Source organism: Diospyros lotus, chromosome 1, assembly GCF_014633365.1.
Source record: "Diospyros lotus cultivar Yz01 chromosome 1, ASM1463336v1, whole genome shotgun sequence".
In the NCBI taxonomy this organism is placed as follows: domain Eukaryota; kingdom Viridiplantae; phylum Streptophyta; class Magnoliopsida; order Ericales; family Ebenaceae; genus Diospyros; species Diospyros lotus.
The window spans coordinates 18485439-18505602 of record NC_068338.1 but is presented as its reverse complement, the minus strand read 5'-3'; positions in this window follow the sequence as shown (position 1 = coordinate 18505602).

Genomic DNA, 20164 nt, shown 5'->3' with positions numbered 1-20164 from the left:
AATCATAGTGCATCTACATCGAGATAGCAAGAGATCTCTTATACTAATCCAAATAAGAAAATCTCCTTTTATACTTGGCCCATAACCATATCGAATTTGTTAAACCCCTCGCACCCATATTTTTTTCTACTAAAATTAGTAGTGTTTTGTTTAAGTTAAAAGGAGTTGGGAATGTAAGTTATAGTCAAGCATTTAACGCTACGAGGATAATAATAAATTTACACAAGGGGTGTTTTACTCTAATAAAACATCAAGGATAATTTCCTAAATAAAGATTTACTTAAAAGAAGTTTAGGAAACATACTATACCCAAACCCAATGAATTTTGTTAAATCCTAACAACCTACCCCATGCCTATGTTACACACTCTTGTACTAGCCCTATCAAGACTGGGTAGTGTCAAGAGCTCGCATACTTAGGTCAAATTGCAATCCGTAGAACTAGTTTCCAATTAATGCGAAATTACTCAGTACAACCTTATATATGTTGATAATTAGAAGAAAGATGTTTTCATTTTAGTAAAAAAAATTAGGAATTTAAGCAACAAAAAAAACAGGAATTGATATGGCAGATAGTGGTCCATGGAAAAAATAGAAGCATTTGTCTAATAGAATCCCCTTTTAAGGTATATCCATAGATAGTTTCCCAACATAGTTCCTTCTCAACATGTAAAATGAACAAATTTGAACTCACGACTTTTTAATCACAAAGGAGCAAGCTTACTATTATTATCAAAGGCTTGCTCTCTACAAATCTAGCACTAGCACAAAAATTAAATCATTTCATCCCTTTATAGTTTAAGATGAGATCTAAAACAATAAGATTACAAGTGCAAAAAATAAAATTATATCAAATACAATCCCAAAAGAGAAACAAGAGGAAACATGCATAGAACCTGTAGTGTATACCTTTAGATTGATAACCACTCTATTTATAGGTGTTGAATTCTTATTCTCCATTGCCCAAGTCACAAACTTAAGACAAGGAAAACCCACCTATGCAAAAGTTGAAATGAAATCAAATTGACGTATATTTTATAGACACCAAGGATATATTGACTAAAAGAACACACACCCACTATGTTATTGCAGAGAAACATGAGCCGCATATGGAGAATTTACATCAGTAAATTTTGGACAAGAACATTACTATCATTAGGATTAAAACACATTATCTGTTGAAGAAGATAAAAAAGAAAAGAAGAAGTTCAAGTTGTTTCTATCGTGGACGGAAAGGAAGAGATAAGGTTGTTGGGGAATAAGTGATAAGAAAATTACAAACCAAAGAGATAAGAGGCAGAAAAGATAAAGCAGTTCCAGAAAAATAGGAAGAGATCAGTCAATCAAGTTTAAAGTTTTTTTTTCTTATTTATTTGTAATATTTGAGTATAGTCTTAATTTGTTTTTCTCTTGTATTTTATCCTTGTATTTTAGGAGATATTTTAGGCTACTTTGTGTATATAATTCAATCTCAAGTTCAGCAAAAGTTGAGGAAAAATATTTTCACATTTAGTCTCCAAATACTCAAGATATTCCTCTTATTTACTCGGGTTACTCAAGTTTGTTCATGTTATCAGAACCACCAGTTCTTGTGGCAGAACTTTTTCCTTCACCCTACGAGTTGTAAAGTCCTAACGTTTAAGTAATTGTTGAAAACCAATTAGTTAGTGAAACATCCACCATTGTGCCTAATCTAGTTAGCACCACACAAGTTTCTACTGTTCCAATTTCACATGACAACCACTCCTTTTAAATTACTCAACACAAACTGAATGGAATCAACTTTAGAGAATCATCTCAATTAGTTTTGCTAGTTATTAAGGATAAAGGGAAAGTTGAATACCTTACAGAAACAACACCTATGCCTGACACAGAAGCAACAACCTAGTATTTGGGATGCTGAGAATTCCATTTTCATGACTTAGTTAATCAACTCTATGGGCTAAAAATTGGAAGGACATACCTATCCTACAAAATAACCAAGGAGATCTGGGAAGTAGTGTAGGAAATCTACTCTAACAGGGAGAATTTGCTCAGTGTTTTGAAATCCAATCTACAATTCGGACAACAAGGCAAGACAACAACTCAGTCACTAAATATTACAATATTTTAACTAAGTTGTGGCAGGAAATGGATATGTTTTATGAGATTAGTTGGGAATGTTCCAAGGATGGAGTAAAATACAATAAGATGTTGGAAAATGAATGAGTGTTTGATTTCCTCTATGGATTCAACACTGAGTTAGATGAAGTTAAAGGAAGGTTGTTTGGAACCAAACATTTCTCATCTATTTAAGAGGCTTTTGCAAAAGTAAGACAATAGTAGAGTTGGAAGAAAATGATGTTGAATCCATCAATGTTTTCTAACAATGATGTTAGCCCTCAAACGTCAACCCTTGCTACCTCAAAGATGAAAGCTACTAACTCACCACATAGTGAGTCCCAAATAGACAAACAGTGGTGTGTCCATTGTAACAAGCCATATTATACAAGGGAAACCTACTAGAAGATCCATGTTAAACCAATAAATTGGAAGCCTAAAAATTAGAGAAAGTTCACTCAATCTACTTAAGTGTCAAAGTCTAAAGCTGGAAAGCCAACCAATTTGACTTTATCTGCAGATCAATTGGAATTCTTGCAACAGGTACCAATTCAAACAAGATTATCAAAATCCTCTAATTCTACAAAAAATTCTAAACTAATAGCATCACTTGCCAAACAAGGTACACCAAAACAGTATTTACTCTCTCAAAAACTCACTACAGATTTCTGGATTGTAGGTACACGTGCCTCAGACCATATGACAAGTTTACTTAAGGCCTTAAAAACCTATGAAACATGTGATCAAGATATAACAACTCAATGGTTAACTTTATCTATAGATCATCATGTTTGGAGAGTTTACCCTTAGAATTTGTCTTATATGTGCCAAATTTGAAATGCAATTTAGTATCCATGAGTAAGCTAATTAGAGACATGAATTGTATGGTGACTTTCTTCCCATCTCACTGTGAATTTCAGGAATTATCTTTGGGGAAAACGATTGATAGTACTAAGGAAAAAGATGGTCTCTACTACATTTTAGGGTCCTGTCATTCCTTTGGATCTAGGTTACATAATCAGTCCTATTTTTCTGCTATTTTAGATTATGAAATAATGTTATGGCATAAACAGTTAGTGCATCTTAGTTTCAACTACCTTAAAGTATTGTATCCTTATTTTTTTATCAATAAAGAAAGACTTTATTTTCATTGTGAGTAGTGTATTCTTACTAAACAAACCAGAATACCCATCATGTTCATTCCTACAAATCGTTCTACTTGGTTCCTTGTGAAATTTGAGAACCAACAATAATTCCTAACGTAACGAATATTCGTTCGTTTATCACCTTCATAGATGATTATTAAGGATTTGTTGGGTTTTCTTAATGAAAGACAAATTTAAACCCAATGTTGTCTTTAGAAAGTTTCATAAGATGGTGTGTAATATTTTTCAATTCTCAATCCATATTCTTCATTTAGATAATGGTCGAGAGTATTTCTCAAATGAATTCAACTATTATCTAGTTGAACAAGGAATTGTTCACCTTAGTTCTTACCCTTACAATCCTCGACAGAATGGGATGGCAAAGAGAAAAAATCGTCACCTTCTTGAGACTGCTCATCCTATCATGTTTACCAGTTCGGTTCCTAATTTCTATTGAGGGGAAGCCAAACCTACAGGCTCTTATCTCATTAATCAACTCCCTTCTAAGGTTCTTGCATTCAAAACTCCATTGAGTGCCTTCCTTGAATTCTATCCTCATCATACTGGGATCCTTAATTCATTTTCCCCAAAAGTCTTTGGATACCATGCTTTTGTGCATAATCATCATTCTTCTCATTCCAAACTTGCACCTAAAGCTCTTAAATGTGTGTTTGTTGACTATTCTCTCATCCAACAAAGATACAAGTGTTATTGCTCTCACACCCAAAGATTCCTTGTGTCTTGTGATGTCTCATTTCTCGAGCATCAACCATTTTATCCCAATATCTCTCTATAGAGGGGTATATCTAGTACAAAGCAATATTGGGATCCTACCATTTCTTTCCCCCCATCTCCTTATTCCCTATTTCTCATCCTCCTCATTTGCAAACTAAAGCAAACACTATTCCTACCCAAATCTATGTGACTGATCAAGAGGGAGAATAAGAAAACCAGGTCTAGGTTCCTGAAAAACCAACATTGGTTTATTTTAGGTGGTCTCATGATTCTCAACAAAATCTATTGTCTAATCTAGAGACAAGTCCAATGACTGATGATGTAGAAAGGGTGGTATCCACAAAATTTGATGATTTGAACATACCAATAGCTCTTCAAAAAGGAGTAAGATCATGTGCTAAATATCATATTTTTAACCACTTGATATACTCAAACTTATCTCCACAATTTAGGGCTTTCACTACTAGTATTGATGAAATCAAGATTCCTAGAGATATATATAGTGCTCTACATAATATTTTACTTTTGTGATTGATTTTAATGATGAAAAACAATAATAAGTTTTACACCCTAAGTCATAAGTCAAGTATATGGTTTTCAAACAAAAAATCAATTTTAAATACTGTGTTAAAATGAAAATCAAATGAATTATAATTTTCTATATATATATAAATGGAGGTTTGCAACAACTTATATTTTGATTTAAACAAATCTCCTAAAATATTTTTTGAATCGTTGGTCAAAATGGATCAAATTCTTTTCAAAAGGGAGCAAAAAGTTTTCAAAGGCAAAAAGACCATCTGTCGACTATTGTGGCAATTTCGATTCTGCTTGTCAACTGATTCTTTCTAATCTGCCGACCAATACTTGCATTTGTCAACTGATTTTGGATCTTAAGCTTTTAGCTGTCGACTGTTCAGTTGTAAATTGTTGACTGGCAAAATGTATGTTATTGATAATTGATGTTTTACCTTTGATATGGTTTTGATGATAAAAATCAATTGCATTTTGATGATGAAATTATTTTATCAATAGTTATAGTCTTAGTACTCTAAATTACTTTTATATGATCTATTAAGTACCAAAATTAAACTCAATTCATTATGCATTCCGATGTCAAAAATCTTTTGATAAATTTCTTAATGACATTTGGAATATCATGTTTAATTTTGGAGTGGAGAAAATGTTTCAAATTAATTTTTTGACGATTGCTTCAGTAATTTCTGATTGCTAGAGTAATTTTGGATCGCTACAGTGTTTTGCTACAGTGCTACAATAACTGTCGACACCTTCAATGGCTAGTTTCTGACAACCAAAAGAATTGTTGCTCCAACATCTAGTTTCTCCACTATTCCAACTCGCTCATTTCACCACTATTGCCTAGAAAAATACCTAAGAAGGGGGTGAATTGGGTTTTTCAAAAAAATTAATAATTTTAACTCTTTTGAAAACTTTTAAATTTGTGATCTTAATATGTGATGATTGTAATAAGATTAATAACAATAAAATTACATGACCACAAGGAACAAGAGAAATTTATAGAGGTTAAGCTCTAGAGTTCTATTCTTCTTTTTTATTATCCCATTTTGTTGAGGTGTTCTAAGAGCTGAGAAATTATGATTAATGTCATTTATGTTATAAAAGAGTTCCATATCCTGACTATCAAATTCTTTACCTTTATCACTTCTAATACTAATTACTTTGAGATTACTTTTGCTTTATATTTTTTTACAGAATTCTAAAAAGTAATCATATGTTTCATCTTTTGAGGTTAAGAACATAACCCATGTATATCAAGAGTAATCATCAATAATGACAAGACCATACCTCTTTCCTCCCAAGCTAAGTGTCCTAGTTGGGCCAAATAGATTCATGTGAAGTAATTCAAGAGATTTAGTTATTGAAACTATATCCTTAAATTTAAATGAAATTCTTATTTGTTTACCTTGTTGACATGCATCACACATTTTATCTTTTTCAAACTTTATTTTAGGCAAACCTTCTACTAAATCAAGTCTTACTAATTTTGAGAGTAGATCCATACTAGCATGACCTAGTTTCTTATGCCAAATCCAACAATCTTCGTTAGTTGCAGATAAACATCTTACATTATTTGCTAGGAGGTCATTTAAATCAACTATATATATATATATATATATTCATGCCTTTGACCAACAAATATGATATTGGACTCATATTTAACTACGCGTTTAGATGATTCAAATATTACAATATATCTTTTATCACATAGTTGACTTACGCTAAGTAAGTTATTCTTTAATCTATCAACAAGTAACACATTTTCAATGATAGTGAAATGAGCATTACCTAATTTTTCAGCACCAATTATTTTACCTTTGGTGTTATCCCCAAAAGTTATAAAGCCTCCATCCTTTGGTTTGAGTTCAAGAAAATTGTTCGAATTTCCAGTCATATGCCTTGAGCATTCGCTATCCAAGAACCACTTTGCACTCCATTGAGATTTTGATTTTTCCTACAAACATTTCAAGCACTTGTTTTTGGTACCCAAACTTACTTGGGTCCGGCTTGATTAGAAAATTCCGGAAGCATATTTTTAGGCACCCATATTTTTTTAACTAATTTTCTTTTATATGGGCATGAGTAGACTTTATGCCCTTCTTCATAACAAGAAAAACACGTACAAAAGAATAATGATTTTTCTTTAGATTTTTGCCAAAACGTATTTCTATAGATCTTTAGGTTAGGATTATAAAAATTATTTTTCTTTGTTTTATTATCTTTATTTTGCTTATTTTTGACAAAATTTATTTTCTCTTTTATTTGATTTTTCAAACTTTCATTTTCTTTTTCAAGACATTCATTTTCTTTTTCAAGACTTTCATTTTTTAATACTTGAGAAACGCTTTCTATTTCAAAGTTTTTGATTTTTATTTTCATAGCATCATTTTCTTTTCTTAAAAAAGTCATTTCATCTTTAAAATGAAATTTTTTATAGAAACTTTTTCAAGTTTATCAAAAACATCATAAAATGTATCAAGGAGTTGGTCATATGTTAAATCTAAAGAAGAAGAGTTTGGTTTATCTCATCCTCAAGAGCCATGAGAACTACACTTGCAATCTTATCTTGAGCCTCATCATCTTGCTCACTTTCTTCACTATCGAGTCATGCTGCTACCATTGCCTTCTTCCTTGATTTCTTGAACAATGGACATTTGGGTTTAATATGGCCAGGTTTCTTACACTCATAGAAAATAATCGACTTTTTCTTTCGAGACAACTCTATTTTCTTTTGAGGCTTCTTTTTGAGAAACTTCATCTTCATCAACATGTTGTATCTTCTTGTGATGAGAGCAAACTCATCATCCTCATCACTGTTATCCCTTTCATCTTCCTCTTCAATGGACTTCAATTTAATAGTTCTTTTCTTTTTGATGTTGTCCTCTCCTTCATCTTCTTTGAGCTCCATCTCATAGGTGATGAGAGATCCTATTAGCTTATCAAGGGCAAGAGTCTTGAGATTCTTTGACTCTTGAATGGCAGTGACTTTGAGCTTTCATTCCTTTGGCAAACATTTTAAGATCTTTCTAACAATTTTATGGTTAGGATAAGTTTTGCCAAGTGATTTAAGATTATTAATAATATCAGTAAATCTAGTAAATATTTCAGAAATAGTCTCATCAGATTTTATTTTAAAAAGTTCATAACTATGAACAAGTATGTCAATCCTAGTTTCCTTAACTTGATCAGTTCCCTCATGTGTTACTTGTAACATATTCCATAGTTCCTTAGCTGTGTCACAACCTAAGATTCTATTAAATTCAGTGGGTGAAAGTGCACAATATAAAAGATTCATAGCTTTAGAATTACTTTGTGCCTTCTTAATATCATCTTCATTATATTCTTCTTCAGGTTTTGGAACTACTTCCCCTTCTTCTATTTTGGTAGGCATTTCTATACCTTTAGTTATGGATTTCTATGCATCATAATAATTACCTTGAACATAAATTTTCATTCTAACTTTTCAATAGGTATAGTTTGTGCCATGAAACAAAGGTTGTACCATTACCAATAATGGTTGTCATAGTAAAATATAAAAGATAAAGATTACAAGAAAGAGTAATAGGCAACTAGAGTAGATTATATACCTACTTTGATACCAATTGTTGCCTAGAAAAATACCCAAGAAGAGGGGTGAATTGAGTTTTTTTAAAAAATTAATAATTTTAACTCTTTTGAAAAATCCTAAATTTGTGGTCTTAATATGTGATGATTATAGTAAAATTAATAACAATAAAATCACACAACCACAAGGAACAAGAGAAATTTATAGAAGTTCGGCTCTAAAGAGCCTAATTATCTCTCTCAAGACTTAGCTTGAGGTTCCATTAGGGAGAATCAACACTTGCTTTTAATTGGAGAAAAACTAACACTAGCTTTTAATTGGAGTTAGAACTAACATACAATCCCTTACCTAAGCAAGAACCACTAGCACACTACTAGCAAATACAATCCCCTTACACAATAAGTGAGTAAAAATAACAAATTTTCAACCGGAGGCAATTACAAACAAGTCACCAACGGTTGAGAATTTCATTAGCAAGCACACTTCTAGCACTTCGAACATTCTCACTCTTGTTTGAATGCTCTATCAAGTTTGTTCTACCTTGAGCCTTCATACTTACCCTATATATACACATCTTTCAAACACACTAGTCATTAAAGAAAATGTTAATATGAAATTTGAAATTCAAAAGATGTTTAGGCTTTCTCAAATAATAAGAAAATATGTCTCACCTTTAATTCAAAATAAATTTACTTTTTGCATGAGAAATCAAGATTTGAAAATTCAAATATAAGCTTTTGAGACATAAATGATTAAAACAAGAAAACATGTCTAAAAGTAAATTTTTTTTAATTTAAAATAAATTTACTTTTTGCATGAGTAAGAGAAAACATGTCTAAAAAAAATTCTCCTTTAATTCAAAATTTGAAAATTCATATATAAACTTTTGGGACATAAATGATTAAAACAAGGAAATATGTCTAAAGACAATCCATCTTTAATTCAAAATAAATTTACTCTTTGTACCCACTTTTAATTCAAAATAAATTTACTTTTTGTATAAGAAAGAAATACATTTATATCATAAAAATATTTTTTTATCCTCAAAATCGTATTTACTTATCCTTGAACTTAACAACCACTAATAGCTATATTCTTGAAAAAGCTCGTGAAGCATTATAAATAAAGATCAAAGGGATGAATCAAGACAACCAAGATTGTAACGACCCATTATTGGGTTTAGAATTTTAGAATGATGTATTAACTTATTTTAGTTATTATATAAGTTGAGCAAATTTGATTCTTAATGTTGAAATAGATCTATGGGCTTGTATGTATGGGTTTAAATTAAATGGATGGGATAATGAGTTGGGCTTCAATTTATTTAAGGCAAGTGGGCTAAGAGTTGGGCTTGGGCTTTTAAGGAAATAGAAGATGGGCCATTTATTTGGGCTTAAGCCTAATACAATAAAAAAAAAAAAAAAAAACACCCACCATCTACGCATCATTACTTTCCAACCCCCCTTTCTTTTTCTTCTTTCACATTTTCTTTCACTTCTTCTTTATTTTTTTTCACTCCCTCTTTTACTTCTCCTTTCTTCTTTCACTCCTCATTTTACTTCTTCTTTTTCCTTTACTCATACTTTCTTCTTTCACTTCTTCTTTTACACCTTCTTTTTCTTCCTCTTTATCTCCTTATCTTCTTCTCCCTCCCAACTTCTTCTTCTTATTCTATTCTTCTTCTCTTCTTCTTCTTCTTCCTCATCTGATACACATTCTTTTTCTTCTCTACTGCTTCTATTCTGTTAAATTTTCTGTGGCAATTGGAGCTTCTGTGCGGGTGCTTCACCTTGATTTATTCATCCTCAGGCAAGTATCCTTTCTTCTTCTTCTTCTTTTATTTTTCTCCCCTTCCATGTGTAGCATTTCTATTATTTTTTTTTTTGTATTTACATAGTATAAAATCCCTAAATATTGTGAGTCTATTTGATGTCTCAAAAGGGGTTTGATTCACCCCAATATTATTCTGTGAATGGCATTTTTCACCTCCATTATGATGGGAGTTTGTTCACCTTCATTGCTCATTATAGTGTATTTATTGGTATATCTTATATGTGAATGATGTGTGGATAATTAATGTCTATACCCGAATGTCCCATGAAATTGTGGAAAAATATCAAGTTAATGTGTGAAAAATTCGGATGCTACAGTACCATACAGTACCTATACAGTATCTCGATACAGTACCTATACAATATCTCAATACAGTACCATACAGTACCTATATAGTATCTCAATATAGTACCTATACAGTATCTCGATACAGTACTATACAATACCTATACAGTATCTCAATATAGTACCATACAGTACCTATACAGTATCTCAATACAATACCTATACAGTATCTCGATACAATACCATATAGTATCTCGATATAGTATAATACTGTATTCGTACAGTATACATACAGTATCTTGCTACAGTACCCCGCTACAGTACCCATCCGAAAATTTTTATTAATATTAATTAAACATTTACTTAATGTATTAGAGCGATTGTATGGTGGAAAAATAACATTTTTTGCCATAACATTCTTCAATGGTATTAAATGTATATTGAGAATGAGAATTTAAATTTTACATTGCTGATAAATGCATACATGATGCATACATGTACATGATGCTCATATATATGTTCTTAGCGCACTTATTATTTTGCGCAGAAATAAAGGGTACCCTAGGAGCGCCTGACGCGGGACGAGGTGGCCATAGCCCGGCAGGTTGTGCTCGATACGTTATGTGTTGATTTATTGAGATGATGGTTAACGCATATTTTACATCGTGGCTTACGAGCCTATAGGATTTATACTTATGATGTATGCACTTGTATGATTATACATGAACAAAAAATTGAAATTTATAATTCTATGAGATATGATTTCCTGACTTATATAATTGAATATTGATATGAAGTCGTTGTACACTCCTCTCAGTGTCATCATGATTTCTCTTTCTTCATACTGCTCCTTTGTACTAGAACTGCTGAGCCTTGTGGCTCACTTGATCTACTTATGCCATTCCAGGTAAAGCAGTCATTAAGAGTGAGTCCAATGGGACTACAACCCAAGGGTAGTGGTGTACAGAGGCACTCAACTCGGAGATCCTAGTTGCATTTTGGTGAGGTAGATTGATGAGATTTTAAATTGCTGTTTTTACATTAGAGCCTCATATTCAGTTTGTATGGCCTTAGAGCCTAGATGTATCAACATTGGTTTGTAACGAAAGTTATTGATATTCCGCTGCGTGAAAATAGATAAATGTGTGTGTTTATTATGAGGTATTGTTCTATATCATCCTTGTGATGACCTCCTTTCGAATGTCCTATGCTAGCGGGCACATTCGGGAGTGGGCCCTTACAAAGATGATTGATTTCAAGCTTTCAAATGTTCATTCTTTCAAGAACTTAATTGTTTTTTTTTTTTTCATTTTTGTCTCCAAGGCTTTGCTCTCATTTTTGTAAATTTATTTTCAAGCTTTGTTTTTTTTATTGAGAGAAGTTGTAACTAAGAGTGTCTACTCTTAGATCCCTTTTTTTGTATTATTTTTAGTTTTCCTAGCAAGATTGCTAAAGGGCTTACATTGATTGTAGGAGGTTATATTTTCTAGCTTTTGCTAGAGGGATTGATTGTTTAAGTAAGAGATTGTAATACCTAGTTTATTGCTAGAGGGTTGGCTTGTTTAAGTAAGAAGTTGCCAATTCCTAACTTCTTACTAGAGGGCCTATCTGAAGAGATAAAAGGATTATAGTGGATTGGTTGAAAAAATCCGTAGTAAGGAGGTAAGGGAGTGGATTAGACTTGATTTAAGCCGAATTACTATAAATCAGTTGTATTCCTCTTTTAATTTTGTTTTTGTTTTATTTCTTGTGCCAAGCAATTCCATCACTTACATTAAAATCTTATTTTTCATAAAAGGAATTCAAGTTTTAGAACAAAATTTTTAATAACCCAATTTACCCCTTCTTGGGTATTGTTGCCATTGCTATACAAACATAATAGTACAGTGATTGATGATGTAGAAAATGTGGTATCTACAGAATTTGATGATTTGGACATACCAATAATTCTTAAAAAATAAGTGAGATCATGTGCTAAATATCCTATTTCTAACCACTTGATATACTCAAACTTATCTCCACAATTTAGGGTTTTCACTACTAGTATTGATGAAATCAAGATTCTTAGAGATATATATAGTGCTTTACATGATTCACAATGGAAGACAGTAGTTATGGATAAAATGCAGGCACTAGAAAAGGATGGTACTCGGGATATTGAGGGATTACCTGATAACAAGAAAGTGATTGACAACAAGTAGGTGTTTACAACCAAATACAGGTCAAATGGAAGCCTCAACAGATACAAGGCTAGATTAGTAGCCCAAGACTTCACACAAACTTAAGGATTGTATTATGAGGAGACTTTTGCCTAAGTTGCTAAGTTAAATTCTATACGTGTCTTACTTTCTCTTGCAGCTAATCTAGATTTGGAATTGCACCAACTGAACATAAAAAAATGTTTTTTTGAATAGTGAAATAGAAGAAGAAATCTACATGAGAATACCTCCTAGTTTTGAGACCGAGGACATAAAAGAAAATGTGTGTAAGCTAAAAAAAACTCCCTACATGGTCTTAAATAGTCCCCCAGAGAATGGCTCAAGAGGTTCAGTAAGGGCTTGTTCTCTTTGCTGTTTTCAACTTGTTTTGAGTTTTGAGTTTTTCAAAACACTGAAAACGCATTCTCTTGTCTGTTTAAAAAAAAATTCAAAAAATAAGGAAAAAAATTGTAAAGAAAACCCAAAACAACATTTTGTTGTTTTGGGTGTTTTCTATGAAAACACACACAAAAATTGAAAACACGAAAAATGCACACAGTGACACAGCCTCCCCCTACCCCACCCTTCCATTCTCACATCTCTTCTCTCTCTCTCTCTCTCTCTCTCTCTCTCTCTCTCTTCTCTCCCTCTCAAGCCTCGACCAAACACCTCCCCCGCCATCTCCATCGCTGCCGAGTTATCGTCGACCTCGCCCACCACCGCCGAAAGCTGCTCCCCTCCCCCCCGCCATTCGATCTTCTCTCATGTCTCATCTTTTCTTTCAACTGCCCCCCACCATCTTCGTCATCGCCACGAGCCGCCATCGACTGTACCCGCCATCTCATTCACCGCCACGAGCAGCCGTCGACCTCAGCCGCCGCCGCCCCCTACCATTAGATCTTGCTGGTTCCATCATCTCTTATCTCTTTTCTCGACCGCCATTTTCCATTAGATCTAAAGAGATTTGGTCGTTAGATCTTGCTGGTTTTTGGGTATGTTGGTCGATGGGGCCTTAGGTGTCAGGTGGTTGATTTTGATCATCGGAAACCACCGGCCACGGTGGCCAGTGGTGACTGGCAGTGTCGAAGATGTAGGGCGCCAGATGAGAAGAAGAAAAGAGAAAAAAGAAAAGGCAGAAAAGAAAAAAAAAAGAAAAGGAAAAAAAAATCAAAGAAGAGAAAAAAAAAGAATTAAAAAATTTATTTAAAAAAATTATATATTTATTTAAAATTTAAAAAATATAATATATCTATATTATAATTAAAAATATAAGATAGGATATATTATGTTATTAAGTGTATAATTTAATATAAATTATTGTTAAGATGTATGTTAATAATTTATTAATTAAATTTATTATTTTATTTTAATAATAAAATTTTATTCAAAAGAGTTAATTTTATTATTTAATAATTAAATACATTGAATAAAATATCATAATAACAAAAGAGAAATAGTTTTTAAAAATTTCAAAGCAAACGCATTTTCTAATTTTCTATTTTGTGAAACAGTTTTTTAGAATGACAAAAAGAATGAATTTTTAAAAATCTCAAAACAAATACTCAAAACATAAAATTGAAAATAAATTGAAAACTCAAAATTCAAAACTGAAATACGAAGAGAACAACACCTAACATTTTGGATTAGCTTGGGTACAAACAAGGACAAGCTGACCATACATTGTTTACAAAACATGCAATATATGGGAAAAAAAAGACAATTTTGATTGTTTATATGAATGACATTATCATTATAGGGGATAAAAATCAAGAAATATAGAACCTCAAAGGACAACTAAAGAATGTGTTTGAAGTGAAACGCTTAGGAAAGCTAAGATATTTCCTAAGGATGGAGGTGGCTAGAAGTAAAGAGGGAATTTTCATTTCTTAAAGGAAATACACTATAGATTTGTTGAAGGAAACATACAAACCTGGTTGTAAACCTACCAACACTCCATTAACACCAAATTGGAAGTACAAAGAAGAAAACAAAAGTGAACATTAGGTGGACAAAGGAAGATATCAATGTTTAGTTGGGAAACCAATCTATCTATCCCTCACTTGTTCTGATATTGCATATGTTATAAGGGTGGTAAGCCAATTCATGCATTCTCCCACTAAAAAACACCTTGATGCTGCCTGTCACATCGTCGAGTATCTTAAGGGAACATTAGAGAAAGGCTTGTTGTTTAAAAAGAACAAAGCAATTATGGGGTATGTAGATGCAGATTGGGCTAGTTGTATTGAGAATATATAACACATCTATATCCAACTATTGCACAAAATTATGGTGTAACCTAGTTATATGGAGAAGGCAAGAACCAAATTGTGGTAGCTCATAGTAGTATAGAAGCACAGTATCGAGCCATTGCTCAATGTATATGCGAGGTTATCTAGCTGGAGAAACTAATGAAGGATCTAAATATACGTATATATACTCTAATTAGGTTGTACAGTGACAGCAAGTTAACAATAAGTATTGTGAATAATTCGGTGCAACATAATCAAATGAAACATGTAAGGATTGACCGACACTTTATCAAATAAGAAATCAAAAATAGAGGTAAAAGTCTTTCATATATTTCTACTAAGTATCAGGAAGTAGATATTCTTATGAATGCTATGCTAAGATAAGGATTTGAATTAATTAGAAACAAGTTGAGAATAATAAATATCTATCCATCAACTTGAGAAGGAATGTTGAAGAAGATAAAGAAGAAAAGAATAAGTTCAAGTTATTTCTACCATGGGCAGAAAACAAGAGATAGGGTTGTTGGGGAAGAAATGATAAGAAAAATTACAAACTAAAGAGATAAAAGGAAGAAGAGACAAAGTAGTTCTAAAAAAATAGAAACAAATCAGTCAATCAAGTTCAATTTTTTTTTTATTTATCTATAATATTTGAGTATAGTTTGAATTTTTTATTCCCTTGTATTTTAAGAGATATTTTAGACTAACTTGTGTACATATTTCCATCTGAAATTCAGTACAAGTCGAGGAAACATATTTTCACATTTAGTCTCCAAATACTCGAGGTAATCCTCTAATTTACTTGGGTTACTCAAGTTTGTTCATTATTATTTCACCTTGTTGTGGTCATAATAAAGGCATTGTATCTGGTCCTAAAATAGAGTTCCTCCTATCATCATAACTAATCCCACTACTTGCATGCTAGGGTGCACAACTTTTGCACCACTTTTCTTCTTAGCAACCATCTTTTTTTCTCCTCCCTAAGAGTAACCATTGCCATATTAAAGGTCTATGGAGCAATTACTCCCTCCATTACATATTTAATTGCTTCCCTGCAAAAATTATTATATCATAATGTCAATGACCCTGACCTTAGAGTTCAAAATGCTCATCAAAACCAACCTTATTTTTAACATTTATTGTCTAATGCTTCAAGACATAATGCAATAGTAGTTTAAGCATATTTATCACAATAAAGACTGTTAAAATGTTCCTACAAAGTATGCATGAATATTGAAACATCTAGCAGCTACAATTACTTGTCATCTTCGACTCTTTCAATGTGGCAATATACGCTTTGTTGTCATCCTCAAAATTAACAACCTTATTTGTACTAATAGCTTCATCAACCTTCATCTTATTTGTAGGGTACACAAGGATCTTGACTAACTCATCTTGAAATTTTACAAATATTTTCCTTGTCAACTATATCTTTAATCAAGTCTTAATTCAAAAATTACTCACCATTACATTCCACATGTTTGTGATTACAATACAGGGTTATTATGTTGTGAGACAATTGTGATTATGTGGTGTTCTTGGAATCTTGATTTAGGTTTTGATTTAGTCACTTTCCCTTTGTTCCCTCCAAAGAATTAAAATAGTCATTCTCGTTTCCTGCACAAGACTCACAATGCAATAACCCTATATCCCAATCACAATCATTTGAAATGTGATTTTGAGTGTAATTTTTGAATTATGGTTTGATGTGGGATATAGTTGACACTGTTAATGGAATTAAAATGTCATCCAATGGTATTAAAACAACATCTACTATAATGATGAACATGGTCTCGAATTTGAAAGTATAGTGGTTATTTGGCTACTTTAAAGTATAGCAGTTAATTTTTTCCTTTCTTGGTATTTTGCCTTAACAAAATTAAAATGTCTTTAAACAACACCAAGACAACATTTACAATAATAGTTAATGTGGTCCCAAGTTTGAAAACACAATGGTTTATTTGATCATTTTTAAATTACAATGATTATCACTTTGTCCTAAAATAAAGGTAAATTTGTCATTTTAACTTTTACCACTTTACATATAAACTATACATATACATATATGTAGAGGATAAATTTCAAAACCACTCTTGGGGTTAACCTAAATTGCACTGACCACATCTTGTGTTTTTGAAAATATCTTGCACCTCTATTGTCATTAACAAATTAAGCAAAATTATTATTGTACCCTTGTGTTTAAAGATATTTGCTCCCACTTTCTCTCTTATCTACAATATTTTGCTTTCTCATTTTCTAACCTTTCCAGCTTTTTTTCTCCATTTTCTCGTGTCGCTGATGACCAATAATGGGTGCATAATAAAGCGGTCATCTTCGTTGATAATGGGTTTCCCATGACTAACAATGATGCCCATCTTCTTCCTTGTTTCTCACTTTCTCTCATTGTCTCTGTAGAGAAATGTAAGAGTGTGTACTCAAGAGAAGGGTGAATTTGGTATTTCAAAACTTTTTGGTTTGATGAAAAATTTATACAAAAATTGTTTTAAACTTCTTTTATAGTTTTGAAAATAAAGTTGTAAGTATAAAATGAAAGTGTTTGAAATATGAAAATCAAATGCAAGAGTTGAAATAAAACTTATTGAAATGAAAAATAATGCAGCACATAAGATTTATAATGGTTCGGCACAACTTGACCTAATCCAGTACGTTAACTAGTCACCAAGGATTTTTCAACAGTTCACTAATTAGTCGAGTACCACATTTGTTACAAAACTAATCATTTCCTTACTCGATTAAAATAATAATTACTCTATTAAACTTATACATTAGTAGATTAATCCTTGAATTTATTAAGGTCTTGCATTTAGCTTTTCTTCATTAAAAAAAAAAATCCTTAAATATTCATCAAAGTTTTGTATTAAATATTCATCATTAAAACGTTTTCAAAATCAAACTCAATAGTCTCCCTATTCTACAACTTATCAGCTTATAGGTGTAAAAGAGAATGGTCGTTGGCAAACCCAAAAGTCTAGGTTTGAAGAACCTAGGTTTGTGTTTTTTAAACTAGATTTCTTAGCTCAAATAACCTTTTCATATCGATTTATCTCATCTTTCTTTGTTTTTCTTCTCATCCTCTTTTTTCCTGACACTGTTTTTCTTTAATATGGGGTAAAAATATTAGCGATGATAATCCTTTATCGGTGAACCCTTGAAACGATCTCTCTCTCTCTCTCTCTCTCTAAATATATATATATATATATGCTTAATCAACTGGTTTATTTTGAACTTAGGGTCATTTTGTAATTTTATTCAATTTTAACCATTGCTTCAATTTGGTAATCGAATTTTAACTTTGGTTTCAATTTTATCCTCAATTGAATAGACATGTTGTCTTGTTGAGGTCACGTGTTGATGTGTTTAATAATTAACACATTAGCAAAACAACATCGTTTTGCCTTGCTTTTGTTGCAAACCATAAGGCAAAATGATGTCGCTTTGGGAAACTTAATAATCAAATACACAAAATTGATAATCAAATACACAAAATAATCAGGTACACACACAAAGTGAATAATCAAATACACACACACACAAAATCAATAATCAAATACACAAATCAATAACCAAATACACATACCCAAAATCAATAACCAAAAACACAAATCCAAAGTCACAAAAGTTGGGATTCCTTTCTTGATCTTTCATTTGAATCGTTAGCGGTCATGTACGTTAGGCTAGTGGGAGGTTCGTTAAAATCGTCGGTGAGTAGTGGGATACACACGTTATGGCCGTGGTCGCGTTTTCCTTGTGAGTTCGTTGTAGTCCTGGCTACCTTCTCCTTGTGGGTTTGCCGTGGCTGACAACCTCTGGTCACTGCCATGGCCGAGAGCTTGGTGCTCAACATGGTTGGCATGACCAGATGTTATGGGCTTTGACACCATGGCCATCGTTAATGGAATCTAGTTGGTGGCCAGAGCTACCGACAATGAAGAGTGAAGAAGAAGGAGGTGGCTGGCAATGGTGAACGACGATGGCAATAGCAATGGTATAAGGTGGAAGGCAAAAAACCTAGGTGATTTGGGGAAGAAGATGGGTGATTTGGATCCGATTGACTCGATCCAATATGTTTCACAAAATGACGTCGTTTTGCCTTATGATTTGTAGTAAGAGTAAGGCAAAACAAAATTATTTTGCTAATGTGATGAACACATTAACACACCATCTCAAACGCCACATCAACTAAGCCATACACCTGGTCAATTAAGTATAAAATTGAAACTAAAATTAAAGTTTGATGACCAAATTGAAGCAAAAGGTCAAAACTATATAAAATTACAAAATAACCCTAAGTTCAACATAAACCAATCGATTAAGCCTATATATATATATATTCTATCTAGAAACCCATATAGGGTTCATTTGAAAGGACCCATGTGATTAGGTTCATTTGAATGAATCTTGAATATATAGGTTTCATTTGAAACCCATAAAAAAAAAAATAGAACCTAGATTCATTTGGGCTCATTCGATTAAATTTTGTTTTTAGAGGTAATATGGGTTTGGTTCGTATGATAATAATTATGGGCAACGATTGATGAACTTCTAGAATGAAAACTCTTAGTATTTTTTTCATTCACACATTATCTAGAAACCCATGTGGGTTTCATTCAAAGGAACATGTATGATTTGGGTTTCTTTAAGCAAAATCTAAAAGAAATTTATTTTTTTGTTTGAATAAATAAAATTCAAATCATATGGTGGTGGCTAGTGGTCATCGCTAGGCACCATTAATACTTTTTAACTTTTTATTTTTTGTTTCCTTAATTACATTTTAGTTTTTAATAAAATTAACCGTTATTACTTAATAATTAAGGGTATGTGATACGTGATAACTAAAATTAAAGGGGATCAATACTATTTTCAACCATATATGGGGTGGTAGGTGCAATTTGGGCAAACCTCAAGGTGGTATGTGAATTATGATCTAAATATATATTCAAAAAATATATTTCTAATCATAGAAAATATGTATATATTTTAAAAATGCATGAAAATTTAATGTATTATAAACAAAATAAATATAAAATTTATATTTAAAAAAAAACATCCAAATTTATTTTTACCACTTATCATCCCTAAGAAATGGACGTGTAGTTAAAAAATGAGAAAGAAGGCAAACTAAAATGAAAAAGGAGAAAGAGAGAAAAAAATATAAAAATATTTTTGTTATTTTTAAGAATTTAAAAAAATATATTATCTAATAAAGAGATTTATACAATAAGAATAATTGTTATAATTTTTTAATATTTTTTTATTTTAGGTAAAATTTATTGAGTGTATTTTATAAAGAAAAGAAAAATAATTTTAAGACAAAGGTTAAGACTTAATAAATATTTATTATTTCTAAACAAAACATATTATTTTATTTTAAAATAAATTTATTAATTAATAATAAATAAATCAAATTTTATAACATTCTATTAACTAATAAAATTATTTTAAAATTATTATTAAAAATTGAAGCAAAGTCCAGAGTAGGGGCGGTACTGTGGCA